This window comes from Lepus europaeus, chromosome 13, assembly GCF_033115175.1.
Source record: "Lepus europaeus isolate LE1 chromosome 13, mLepTim1.pri, whole genome shotgun sequence".
Classification (NCBI taxonomy): Eukaryota; Metazoa; Chordata; class Mammalia; order Lagomorpha; family Leporidae; genus Lepus; species Lepus europaeus.
In genome coordinates, this window is record NC_084839.1 from 52,181,495 (window position 1) to 52,193,514 (window position 12,020).

Genomic DNA, 12,020 nt, shown 5'->3' on the forward strand with positions numbered 1-12,020 from the left:
ATAATATATTTATATTCCCTTACTGATAAGTAGTAAGGACACTTACGTGTCAGAAACTGAGGGAACCAGTTTATGAGCACTAGCTGAACAGCACTGTTAACTATCCTTATTTTGCTAAAGAAGAGACGGAAGCACAGAGCGGTTAACTTACTTGCCCCAGGTCACATAGCTAGTGAGCAGGAAAGCAGAGGCTCAAAAGCAAGCAGTCCAGTGTCAGAACCTTTGCTCTAAGAACTGCATTGGGGCCGGTGCCATGGTGTACTAGGTTAATCCTCCACCTGCGGCGCTGGCATCCCATATGGGCATTGGATCTAGTCCAGGTTGCTCCTCTTCCAGTCCAGGTCTCTGCTATGGCCCGTGAGGGCAGTGGAGGATGGCCCAAGTGCTTGAGCCCCTGCACATGCATTGGAGACCAGGAGGAACCACCTGGCTCCTGGCTTCGGATTGGTGCAGCTCCGGCTGTTGTGGCCACTTGGGGAGTGAACCAACGGAAGGAAGACCTTTCTCTCTCTCTGTTTCACTGTTTCACAGTCTGTAACTCTGCCTTTCAAATAAATAAATAAAATCTTAAAAAAAAAAACTACATTCCTCCCTGCCCACCACCTACTGAATATAGGGTGGCAGATACAAAAAGAAGCATGGGTGATTTCTTCAATGGAGTTAACAATGGAGACTCAAACAGGACGCATAGATTGAGCAGAATGCAGTTGGAGACAGCAATGATTCCATCTTGTTAAATAGCTCTGGGCTTAGAGGAATCAGGTGTTAAACATTTGAAGGTTTGGTGGGGGAAAAGTCACCATTTCAGAAGGGATTGACACATGTTGATAACCTTGCACTTAATACTGTGCTTTAAGGGTCTATCATTTGGAGCGTGTCCCACTCAAACTCTCAGTGTGGCTCAGGTTCAAAGGTGGTTCACTGAGTTTAATTATGTGCAACAGGGACCCACAGTGGGGATCTCTGGCATACTAGAGACCAAGACATGAATTACAGAGTCAATCTACAATTTCTGGCCATGTGGCAAAACCAGGCAACGTTGGGGTCTCCTTGGTTTGTAGAGTTATATTCTTTTCTGAAACTGCTGAATGGAAGCCCAGCTGATACTAGAACTGGCAGAATAATCTTCTGCCTTTTATAAAAAGTGTTCTTTGTTAAATCCCAGTCTTCTTGGGAAACTGATAAAAATCCATCTCTGACTACCGATTGCCTTGTTAATGCACTCTTGTAAAAATGATATTGATTAAATTATGTTTTCTTGGGTTGCTTTCATATTGATACTTAATATTTAATATTTTTTCAAAAAATTAAATATTTTTGAATAGATAAACTTCTCATTTTTGTTCCTGGAAATATTCTCATGATACACACACATATGGATTTCCAATGTACTTACCATGATTGAAACAAATCCTTGGAATAGGTAGTTTCTAAAAGGATTTTCAGTGCTAAGATTCTTTGATTCTATGTTGTCTTTCATTGCTGACTTGCAGTCAACATAAGGCCAAGAGAAAGGTTGAGTTTAAATGAGTTTTTAACCAATGCTGTCTTAAAAAATATGTAACAGTGGTGGGTAGGTACCTGGTGTAGGAGCTAAAATGCCAGTTGGTATGCCCACATTCCATATCAAAATGCCTGGGTTCGAGTCTTGGCTTTGCTTCCAATTTCAACTTCCTGCTAATGCACACCCTGGGAGACAGTAGGTGTTGACTCGATTAGTTTGGGTCCCTTACCATCTGCGTGGGAGACCTGGATTGAATTTCTGACCCATGGCTTTGACCTAGCCTGGACCTGGCTGTTGTAGGTATTTGGGAAGTAAACCAGTGGTTGAGCAATGTCTCTATTTTTAATCTGCCTTTCAAACAAATAAACAAATGATTAAATAATACATACAATCATAAATATTATTGGTAAATAGCATACATAAATAATTATGAACTTGCACACAGAAGACAATGTATATTTATTTACTTGACTGCTAAAATATTCCCCAAACATTAACCTGCCATGTAACTGGTGGCCTGTGCTTTAGAAGAGGACTCACTGAAATTCGCGGTGTTAGATTACAGCTTTGATCTCAAAACATATTGACAAATCTGCATTTATGTGACATTAATCTGCCTGAAGTGTGTCATTGCTGTGTTCTTTGTTTTAGTCAGGGCTAGATGTATTATTACTTGGAATATGTTTGGTAAAACTCTCTTACTGAATGCCAAATGGACATGAGAAAACTTTCAGTCATCTGGACCTTGTAAATTGTTCTGAAATTTTTGGAATTTTATTGGAGACTTCATTTCATCATAGAGCAGAGAATACCTTGGATGAATAAAAGGCAAATCAATCAGAAATGATTAGAAACAGTAATTAGAATTTCCTTGGAGAGATAAAAATGTATGATGTAAATCCACTGCCTTGCAAAAAAGATTGCTTTCTAACAAGTTATCAGATCTTCCAGAACAACTTCAGATGTGGACACAGATGTGGGCTTTTTTTTTTTTTCTGCTCTAGTTCTTCCCTCTGTTCTTTCAAAATTAACTTTTCTGGAAACGTCATTTCACTAATCAAGGTTGATGGAGTTTCAAGATGATTGTATTATGGAGCATGAAATTAGAAATAATACCCTCTGAAAATTGATAATTTTATTTCAATATGTAATTTAAAGTACTAGATCATGACTCTTTTTCTTTTGCCAGGTTGGAAACGTTCAGTAATATTTGTTGATTTGGAGGCAGGCATTTGACCTAGCCATTAAGATACTCACTGTGTCCCACGTCGGAGTACCTGGGTCTGAAACCTGGCTTCGGCTTTTGGCTTTTGACTTCAGCTTCCTGCTAATGCACATGCCGGGAGGCAGCAAGGTGGTAGCTCACAATAGCTGGGTTCCTGTCACCCATCTGAATTAAATTCATTGCTCCTGATTTTGGTCCCCATTTAAGGCATCTGGGGAGAGAACCTGTGAATGGGAGCCCTTTCTCTCTGTCCCTCTGCCTCTCAACTAAAAATCAAAAAGTATTTTATGATCTTTAGAGTTTTGTATGTTCCAATTTGACCTTACTTGAATGATTTTCTTCTTACATTTTGTGGATTTTTATTACAACAGAGGTGCTCTTCATCTTTTCTTTGTAAAAACTTAATATTATATCTTGATATTAATTACTGATAACAAAATGGGCTTCAAAAATCTCTGAAAATATTTAATTTTTAGAGAACAACGATTCAAACAAAATCATAGAACCTTTGTGTATGTTGACATTTAGGATTTCAAAAATTCATAATAGCATAAGTTAGACTGATTTGTGACTTTTTCCCTTAGTATGTCATACCCTATACCAATGGATCTCCTGAGACCACAGCCTAAAAATGATATGGACGTTATTATTTTCTCTTTGCTCTTAGAGGAACTTAAAACATAAATTATTTTGAAGAACTAGCATTAACTTCTTTGTTACTGTAGCATGTGGAAAGGCTGAAAAAATCCCTTTCTACTTGGAATTTATAGTATGCTGCTCAGGGATAAAATATAAGGAATGACATATTTGACATTTATTGTTGATTAAATAGGGCAAATGTGGAAACTCTATTCAAGGTAGGAGGTTAAAAGTTTACATACCCACAAGAGAGATATTGCAAGGATATTGCTTGGATTTAGATGTTTTCTTCTTTTTAAGAACTCTGCTCCAGCAGATGCCTCTATTGTAGTTAATTTGCTTAAAAACCCAAGCATTGTAAAACATTGTTGAATTTTTCAATTCAGTTAGAATAATGGCAGGATCAGAAAGGACTTTAGAACTGACTTTAAAAAACCGATGCATTCATTTCATGAAAAGGAAAAGGAAGAAAAAGGAGATCTTAGCAACCATTTTCTCCAACTTTCTCTTGAAACTTGTGCCTTAGGTAATTTGTCCAAGTTAACACACTGTTCAGTGGCAGTGAAAGATCAGGACAACATGGCTTGACTTCCTATCTTTGGAGCTGTCCCATCTCTTTATTTACAGCATCCTTTATCTACTTGACATAATTAATCTTTGTTATTATCATCCGTCCATTCACCACACATTGAGCATTTGACGGAAGCATGTTTCTAGCTATCAGGGAGCTGTTGAGTGTAGATAACATGTACATGTGCAAAATGAAATGAGTGTTATCTCTCTCTTCTGCAAGACTGTGATCTTGAAGGCAGCGACTGTGTTTATGCACTTCCCCAGCAGCCCACATTGAGAAGATGCTCTTTGAAGATTTATGCACAACACACTTTACCTCAGGGAATTTCTCCACTGGGCTCTCACTTTACCATGAAGCCTCATGTCTGCTTTGATTTCTGTTTCATTGCTTCCTACTAGGAGCCTTCACAACTTTTATCCCCTTTGGACAGATAATTTACTTGGTCAGCTTGCTTTGATTTTGGCTTCTCTCCTGGAGATTACCTTTTATTTTTGATCAATGCTGTGCTCTGCAGATCTTGGGCAAGTGAAGCTCATATCTGCCCTTGCTAGCAAACTCTAGGGAGGCTGGACCTAGCCCATACTAATGGCCAAATCCCTATTGTCTGAGAGCTGAAATTGATAGTTTTATCTTTGTATTGCTTAGCAAAAGTGTGAGCCTCAACAGATGTTTGTGGGATGAGAGTAAAAACACTTCATAGTGTCATATTTGTTCTCATCCTCCTCATCTCTTTATTGAGTACTTAACTTTGAGAGATTGTGCTGAGTGCTGTATGTGATAAAAACATGTTTAATGGTTCAATTGATCATACTCAGATACATAAACAAAACTTACCCTTAAACTTGAACTTCCAGATAGCTTGTTTAAACATATAGGAAACTGTATGAATAAATGTTTTTTTTTCACGTCTGCATATTGTGAACACTTAATTTGAATATGAGTTTATGTTATACTAAGGAGTTATCTCTTCTTGCAAAATGAACTATCAAATCAGTGAAGAAAATAGGGCTGTGCTGTATGTACACACCATTTCCATCATGAGTTCTTTCAAACACTGTGAGAATCCTAGACTGGAGCTAATTAATAAGTAGTAAATAAAAATTTAAAAGTCATATGTGATAATAGTCCCTATATCTTTTCTGCAGAAGTATATTAAAGAGGTACAATAAAAGAGGCTTGATTAGAAGTTTGTTTTCAGTGGCTTGTTAACATTTCAAAATTAATTTATTAAGTTTCCAAATAGTCTGTAGTTTTACGACTGTTCTTAGCAGTAATACTTTTTTCCCTGATTATTAAAGTAATACATGTTCAATATAGACATAATACACAGAAAGTTATAAAAATGTAAATCAGAATAATCCACAATTAATGTTACTTACATATTATCAACCTAAGAAACAATCAGTGTTTACAGTGATGTAGGAATATTTCTTTCCAGAGATATTCATAATTGCTCTCTATCCATTTTAAATACAGACAGTAATGGCCGACGCTGTGGCTTAACAGGCTAATCCTCAGCCTTGCGACGCCGGCACACCGGGTTCTAGTCCCAGTTGGGGCGCCGGATTCTATCCCGGTTGCCCCTCTTCCAGGCCAGCTCTCTGCTATGGCCCGGGAAGGCAGTGGAGGATGGCCCAAGTGCTTGGGCCCTGCACCCCATGGGAGACCAGGAGAAGCACCTGGCTCCTGGCTTCGGATCATGTGAGATGCGCCAGCCGCAGCGCCCATTGGAGGGTGAACCAACGGCAAAAAGGAAGACCTTTCTCTCTGTCTCTCTCCCTCACTATCCACTCTGCCTGTCAGAAAAAAAAAAAAAAACATAAATACAGACAGTATTGTTTTTGAAGCATATACATTATACATATAAAATATAATTTTACACGGTTTAATTTTTGCTCAACACATTATTTTAAACATTTATGCACAGTGTGTAATGTTTTGTAAAAATTAGATTAAAGTTCTGGTCATTACTGAATTGAACTATTATAATTTCCTAGATAATAAACATGCTTTATTTTAATTGATTAAAAATCTAACTTTGGTATAAAAATTATCTCTTCCATTTTGTGACCTTCCCACATTGGGTTGTGTGTTTCTCTACAGTATGACAGCACCACATGTATTTCTCTTTTCATCACATTGATCTGCAGTCTATGATTCTGCACGTATGTGTGTCTGTGTCTGCCCCACTGCTAAGATCTCCTTGATGGAGTATTCAGCAGAGTGACTGTAGTTGGTGGTCCATGTTTATTAAGGTAATGTAAGAAGTCGAGGCCCAGGGACATTAAATGTTCAAGAAAGCAAGGTTAGTCAAGGCCTCTTTGTTAGAGGAGAGGCCTAGTGCCATTCATTTCTGTTACTAAGCCACAGCAAGCCCACCTGGAGAATAACAATCAGGTTCCTGGTTTTTGTACCTCCTTTTTCTTTTTCTTTTCTTTTCTTTCTTTCTTTTTCTTTTCTTTCTTTCTTTTTTTTTTTTCTGCAGGCTCTCCTATTCCAAAGTCTCTCCTTGGCAGGACAGGTCTTTGGGTGGCATGGGCTTATAAATCTGCCATCTTCACCTTTTCTGACAACTGAGTTGGGCAGCCTCTACAAAATGGTGTAATTTTCCTGAGGATACAGTCTGAGGTGTTCCAGTTTGCACCTTGGCACCCATCGTAGAGCTGGAGCTCTCAAGATTCCAAAGCGACATTGTTTTCTGGGATCCTCAGTGCTCTGAATCCAGCCAGTTACCATGCAGAAGGGAGGGAAATGCCACTTGCTCCCTCTTGGGCTGTGCTTTGCCACATGGATACTAAAGTGAAATTGCACAGGACAGCAATATTTACACAGTTAAACTCATAAACACCTTTTTTTTTTTTTTTTACAGGCAGAGTTAGACAGTGAGAGAGAGAGAGACAGAGAGAAAGGTCTTCCTTCTGTTGGTTCACTCCCCAAATGGGTACTACAGCTGGAGCTATGTTGATCCGAAGCCAGGAGCCAGGTGCTTCCTCCTGGTCTCCCATGTGGGTGCAGGGGCCCAAGGACTTGGGCCATCCTCCACCGCACTCCCGGGCCATAGCAGAGAGCTGGACTGGAAGAGGAGCAACTGGGACAGAATCCGGCGCCCCAACCGGAACTGGAACCCAGAGTACCGGCGCTGCAGGCGGAGGATTAGCCTAGTGAGCCATGGCGCTGGCAAATGCCTTTTCTTCAGAATCAGAGTGTGAGGCTTTGATGGGGGAAAAATCTAGGTGACAGCACTATGCTCAGTGCAGGATGCTACACTCTTCTCATCCTCAACCACTGTGTCTGTCATTGGATCAAGCTCGGAATGACAGAAAGGATTTTGAACTTTTGCCACAGAGTGAAGAACTTCTTTATGTTTGCTAATTCTAGTCTTCCTTTTGGATATTCTTTGGGAAAAAATGCTACTTTGCTATGTTCTGACTCTTATTTATTATGCCTAATCACCATTACCTGTCAGCTCTTCTCCATAGCATTTGCTATGTGTCTTTCTTGGTGTCTTGTAATCCCTGACTTCTACTAGCTACTGAAGAAAGTCTGATTTTTTAAACCAACATCATTGCATCTGCGTGGGATAGAGCACCTTTGTATTTTTTTCTTTCTACTCCTTTTTTTTTTTTTTTTTATTTTTGACAGGCAGAGTGGACAGTGAGAGAGAGACAGAGAGAAAGCTCTTCCTTTTGCCGTTGGTTCACCCTCCAATGGCCGCCGCGGTAGCGTGCTGCACCGCGCTGTTCCGATGGCAGGAGCCAGGTGCTTCTCCTGGTCTCCCATGGGGTGCAGAGCCCAAGCACTTGGGCCATCCTCCACTGCACTCCCTGGCCACAGCAGAGAGCTGGCCTGGAAGAGGGGCAACCGGGACAGGATCGGTGCCCCGACCGGGACTAGAACCTGGTGTGCCGGCGCCGCAAGGCGGAGGATTAGCCTGTTGAGCCACGGCGCCGGCCGCTTTTTTTTTCCTACTCCTTTCTCAATGCCTTGAAATAAGAGTTGAACAAATTAATAATTAGTTTAAGTAAAATTAAACATTCCATTGTCATGTAAAAAGAACTAGATTCCTTTCTTTTATGTTCTAACCTGAGATTCATTTTCCAGACCCTTCTATTCCCATATTCTCATGTTTATCAATGACCCTGAAACATTAAACAGGGTTTTCAACTTCCTAAGTTGTGATTATACGTCAGGGCTGAAAGCTCTAATCCCATTTCTCTTTTATAGAAATTTATTTGAAATAGAGAGACAGACAAACATAGACACACACACATGCATACACACACACACTTCATAGGAGTTCTGGATCTGGAATCTGTTTTCTTGATTCTTATCCCGTGTAATATTCATCCCACTGTTCATCCTTAACTTTTTGAGTGTTTGCTGTGTAACAGACTCTGGGATGGTTGTGAGAGATAAAAAGAAGACAGCCTGGTTCACCATTATCTAGAAAGGGAGTCAGAATTAAGCATTAATTCTACAAGAGCACTCAAAGGTTACTAAGAACAAGTGATACTTGAGTTAGACTTCACAGGATGATAGGTTTTTTTTTTAATTTGTTTATTTAAAAGGCAGAGAAAGGAGGAGAAAGAGAGAGAGAGAGAGAGATCTTTCATCTGCTGGCCCACTCCCCAAATGACAATGACCAGAGCTGGGCCAGTCCAAAGCCAGGAGCCAGGAGCTTCCTCTAGGTCTCTCACGTTGGTGCAGGGGCCCAAGCACCTGGGCCAGCCTCTGCTGCTTTCCCAGGCATGTCAGCAGGGAGCTGGATTGGAAGTGGAGCAGCCAGGACTTGAACCAGTATCGATATGGGATGCCAGTGCCGCAGGTGGCAGACTTACCCACTATGCCACAGTGCTGGCCCCTGGTTGATATGGTTTTATAATACAAATCCTATATAGAGAGGAAACAGCATAAACAAAGGCACAGAAGCATCCTAGTATTATTTGTAGAACTGTGAAAACTTGGGTTTTGCTTGAATAAAGGTTCAGGGTAGGGAGATTGGTAGGAGACAAAGTTGAAGATCCAGGGATGGATGATTTGTGGGTCCTGAAGAGTGGCTTGGTCTTGATGTATGGTTGATGAACACTGGTAAAGAGTTTAGGAAGAGATTGATAATCTAGATTAAATGTTATAAATATTGAATTGGTGATAGAAAGGGTGCCACGTGGGTGAAGTTTTGAGGGGAGATGATATTAGAGTCAGTTGGCTCTGCCAATAGTTGGATCACTGGAAATGGACCTGCCCTGGAGTCGAAGGATGCCCAGGTCAGAGCCACAGATCTTATTGGCTCTAAGCTGAAAAGCCCTTCACTCAGCCCAACTTCCAAAGTGACCACTGCAGCTGAGGGGATGGTCAAGTAGGGTCAGCAACATTGCAGGCAGAACTGTAAATTTCTTGTTAGAGATGCCCCCTGCCTTTACCTGGCCAGCTCTCCTCCCAGGCCAGCCAAGTCATGAAAGTCAACAGAGTGCCTTCCCCTAGGAGGTTCACACCTCCCTTAGGATATACCCCATGTGAAGAGATAGATAGGTCTGGGCCTCTTAACTTACAAGGCCTAAAGCCCAACAGATTATTATCAAGCCCCTTCTATCAGGTTCTATTTGCCTCTCAATCAGAAAACTTAATTGTAGCTTAGACAGCACCTTTCTTAGCACATCTAATAATGACTCTGTCCTTTGTTCTAGGCCCTGTCTAGTGCACTTGGGCCTCATTCCTTTGTAATCATAACCTCTACTCTACCACCAATGGCTCTACTCCCAACCTGTGTGTACTGATGGTCCTCTTCCCCACTTAATGCTGTATAATTGTTCAAACCTGGTAAATGCCACTCTTAGGATCATTGGTTACTATCCTCACTCTGTCTTTTATGACCTTGTCTAAATATGATCAGAGTCGGCAAACTTGGAAGGCTTCCATAGCCTTGGCAACTCATGACGACAGCCTAGGGTGGTTACTGGTGCCATAAACTAGAGTGTCAATTTGTTGGGTCAACAACAGGAGCCACTGTGCACTTGCTCCTCAGGTGGGATCTCTGTCCTTAATGTGCTGTACATTTTGATTTAATGCTATAACTAGTACTCAAACAGTATGTTTCACTTTGTGTTTCTATGTGGGTGCAAACTGTTGAAATCTTTATACTAAATTGATCTTCTGTATATAAAGAGAATTGAAAATGAATCTTGATGCAAATGGAAGGGGAGAGGAAGCGGGAGAGGGGAGGGTTGCGGGTGGGAGGGAAGTTATGGGAGGGGGAAGCCATTGTAATCCATAAGCTGTACACTGGAAATTTATATTCATTAAATAAAAGTTAAAAAAAAAAAAAAAAAAAAAAAAACCTTGTGTCGAGGGCTGACTTTCAATAGATCGCAGCGAGGGAGCTGCTCTGCTACGTACGAAACCCCATACGAAGGTGCAGAGCCCAAGCACTTGGATCATCTTCTGCTGCTTTCCCAGGCCATAGCAGAGAGCTGGACTGGAAGTGGAGCAGTTGGCCCATATGGGATGCCGGTGCCGCAGGCAGAGGCTCAACCTACTACACCACAGCGCTGGCCCTAAGTGTCTTATTCTTTTGAGTCTCTATTTTATTTGGACATTGGTGAGATTTTAAAACACATAGAATGTTTAAGATACATTCAAACTCAAAAACACTTCGCAAATTAAAGTGAACTTGTATTTCCAATACTATCTGTAATTAGTAATCCATTAAGTCTGATTGCCTCCAAAATGTGTAAAAAATGAGAAAGCTCTGAGTCATATATTTGAAACTGATTAAGAGGCTCTTTCTAAATTATAAAATCATAAAGTCAGTGACTGTATGATTTTTGAGTAGCCCATTAAAGCAGCAAAATTCTGTGAAAAATAAAACCTATTAGCAAAACAATTTATAGACAATAATGGAGACTAAATTGTTGGTTTGCCTGCTATACAGAGATACCAGTGTTTAGTTTGGTGATTAGATTTAATTATATGATTATGTGCTGGCTAACTGCTAACACATTTTCTTTGAAATTATTGCATACGCTTTGGTTGTTATAATTGAATTTTATGACTAGAAAATCAAACCTAGTCAAGTGTCTATGTAAGATTATCTGGATGATTTGTGTATGTAGATGTGTTTTATTTATGTGTAAGATTGTTTATTTGTCTTTTAAAGTCTTCTTGGCTCTTCAAAATTTTTCTACAAATATTTGTGGAACACATATTGTGCTCTAGGCAAGTGTTTGCTAGCTTGTCCTTAGGGATATTACAGTCTGAGCAGGCAATTATAACTGATTGGATGCCATGGGGGAAACACAGAGTGCAAAGAGGAGGCACGGAACTTAAGTGTATGAAGTCCAGGGATGCTTGGTCTCCAGAGGGAAGTCCTGGAGGATGTTTTACCCAGGGCAAGAGGGAAATGGCTTCACAAGGAAACAGAGCGCCATCAGGAGAGCTGTACATAGTTGACGGGAGTGGAGTGGAGAGACTTTGGAGGGGGAAAAAGGAATTGAGGCTGAAGAAATAAGCTGGTGGCTTACAAAGACCCTTGACAAACTTGGGCTGCATGGTGCTGTGAGGTGTGTTTCAAGTACATTTGCTTTCTATTGAAAAGTATGGACTGGATTTAGGAACAAAGGTTACTTGACCTTGAAGAGAGCAGTTTGTGTGTGTGGAGGCAACGGAATAGAAACCAAACTACAGCAGGTTGAAGAGTGCATAAAAATGGTGCAGTAGAGATACTGCAGTAGAGCCAATGGTTGTTGTCAAGAAGTTATTTGATTTATAAAATATTTAAATTTATGTGTTTTCAATAAATATAGAAGATTAGTATGGAAATATAGATCGACCACAATAACAAATGATAGCACTGGCATCATAGAGAATACTCTGTATTAATCTATCATCATTCTATTGCTTTTAATTGTTTTACTATCTTCATGGAACTGGGGGATGCTGACCAAAGTAAATATGCTTAGTCAGAGTTTATGGATTGCTTCTGATAAATATTTCCATTAATGTGGCTGTTTTTACTTTCTGAGAGTATTGTGAAGAAAATAATATTAGGTGATAAAAATGTTTCATCTAAAATAAAAGCCCTG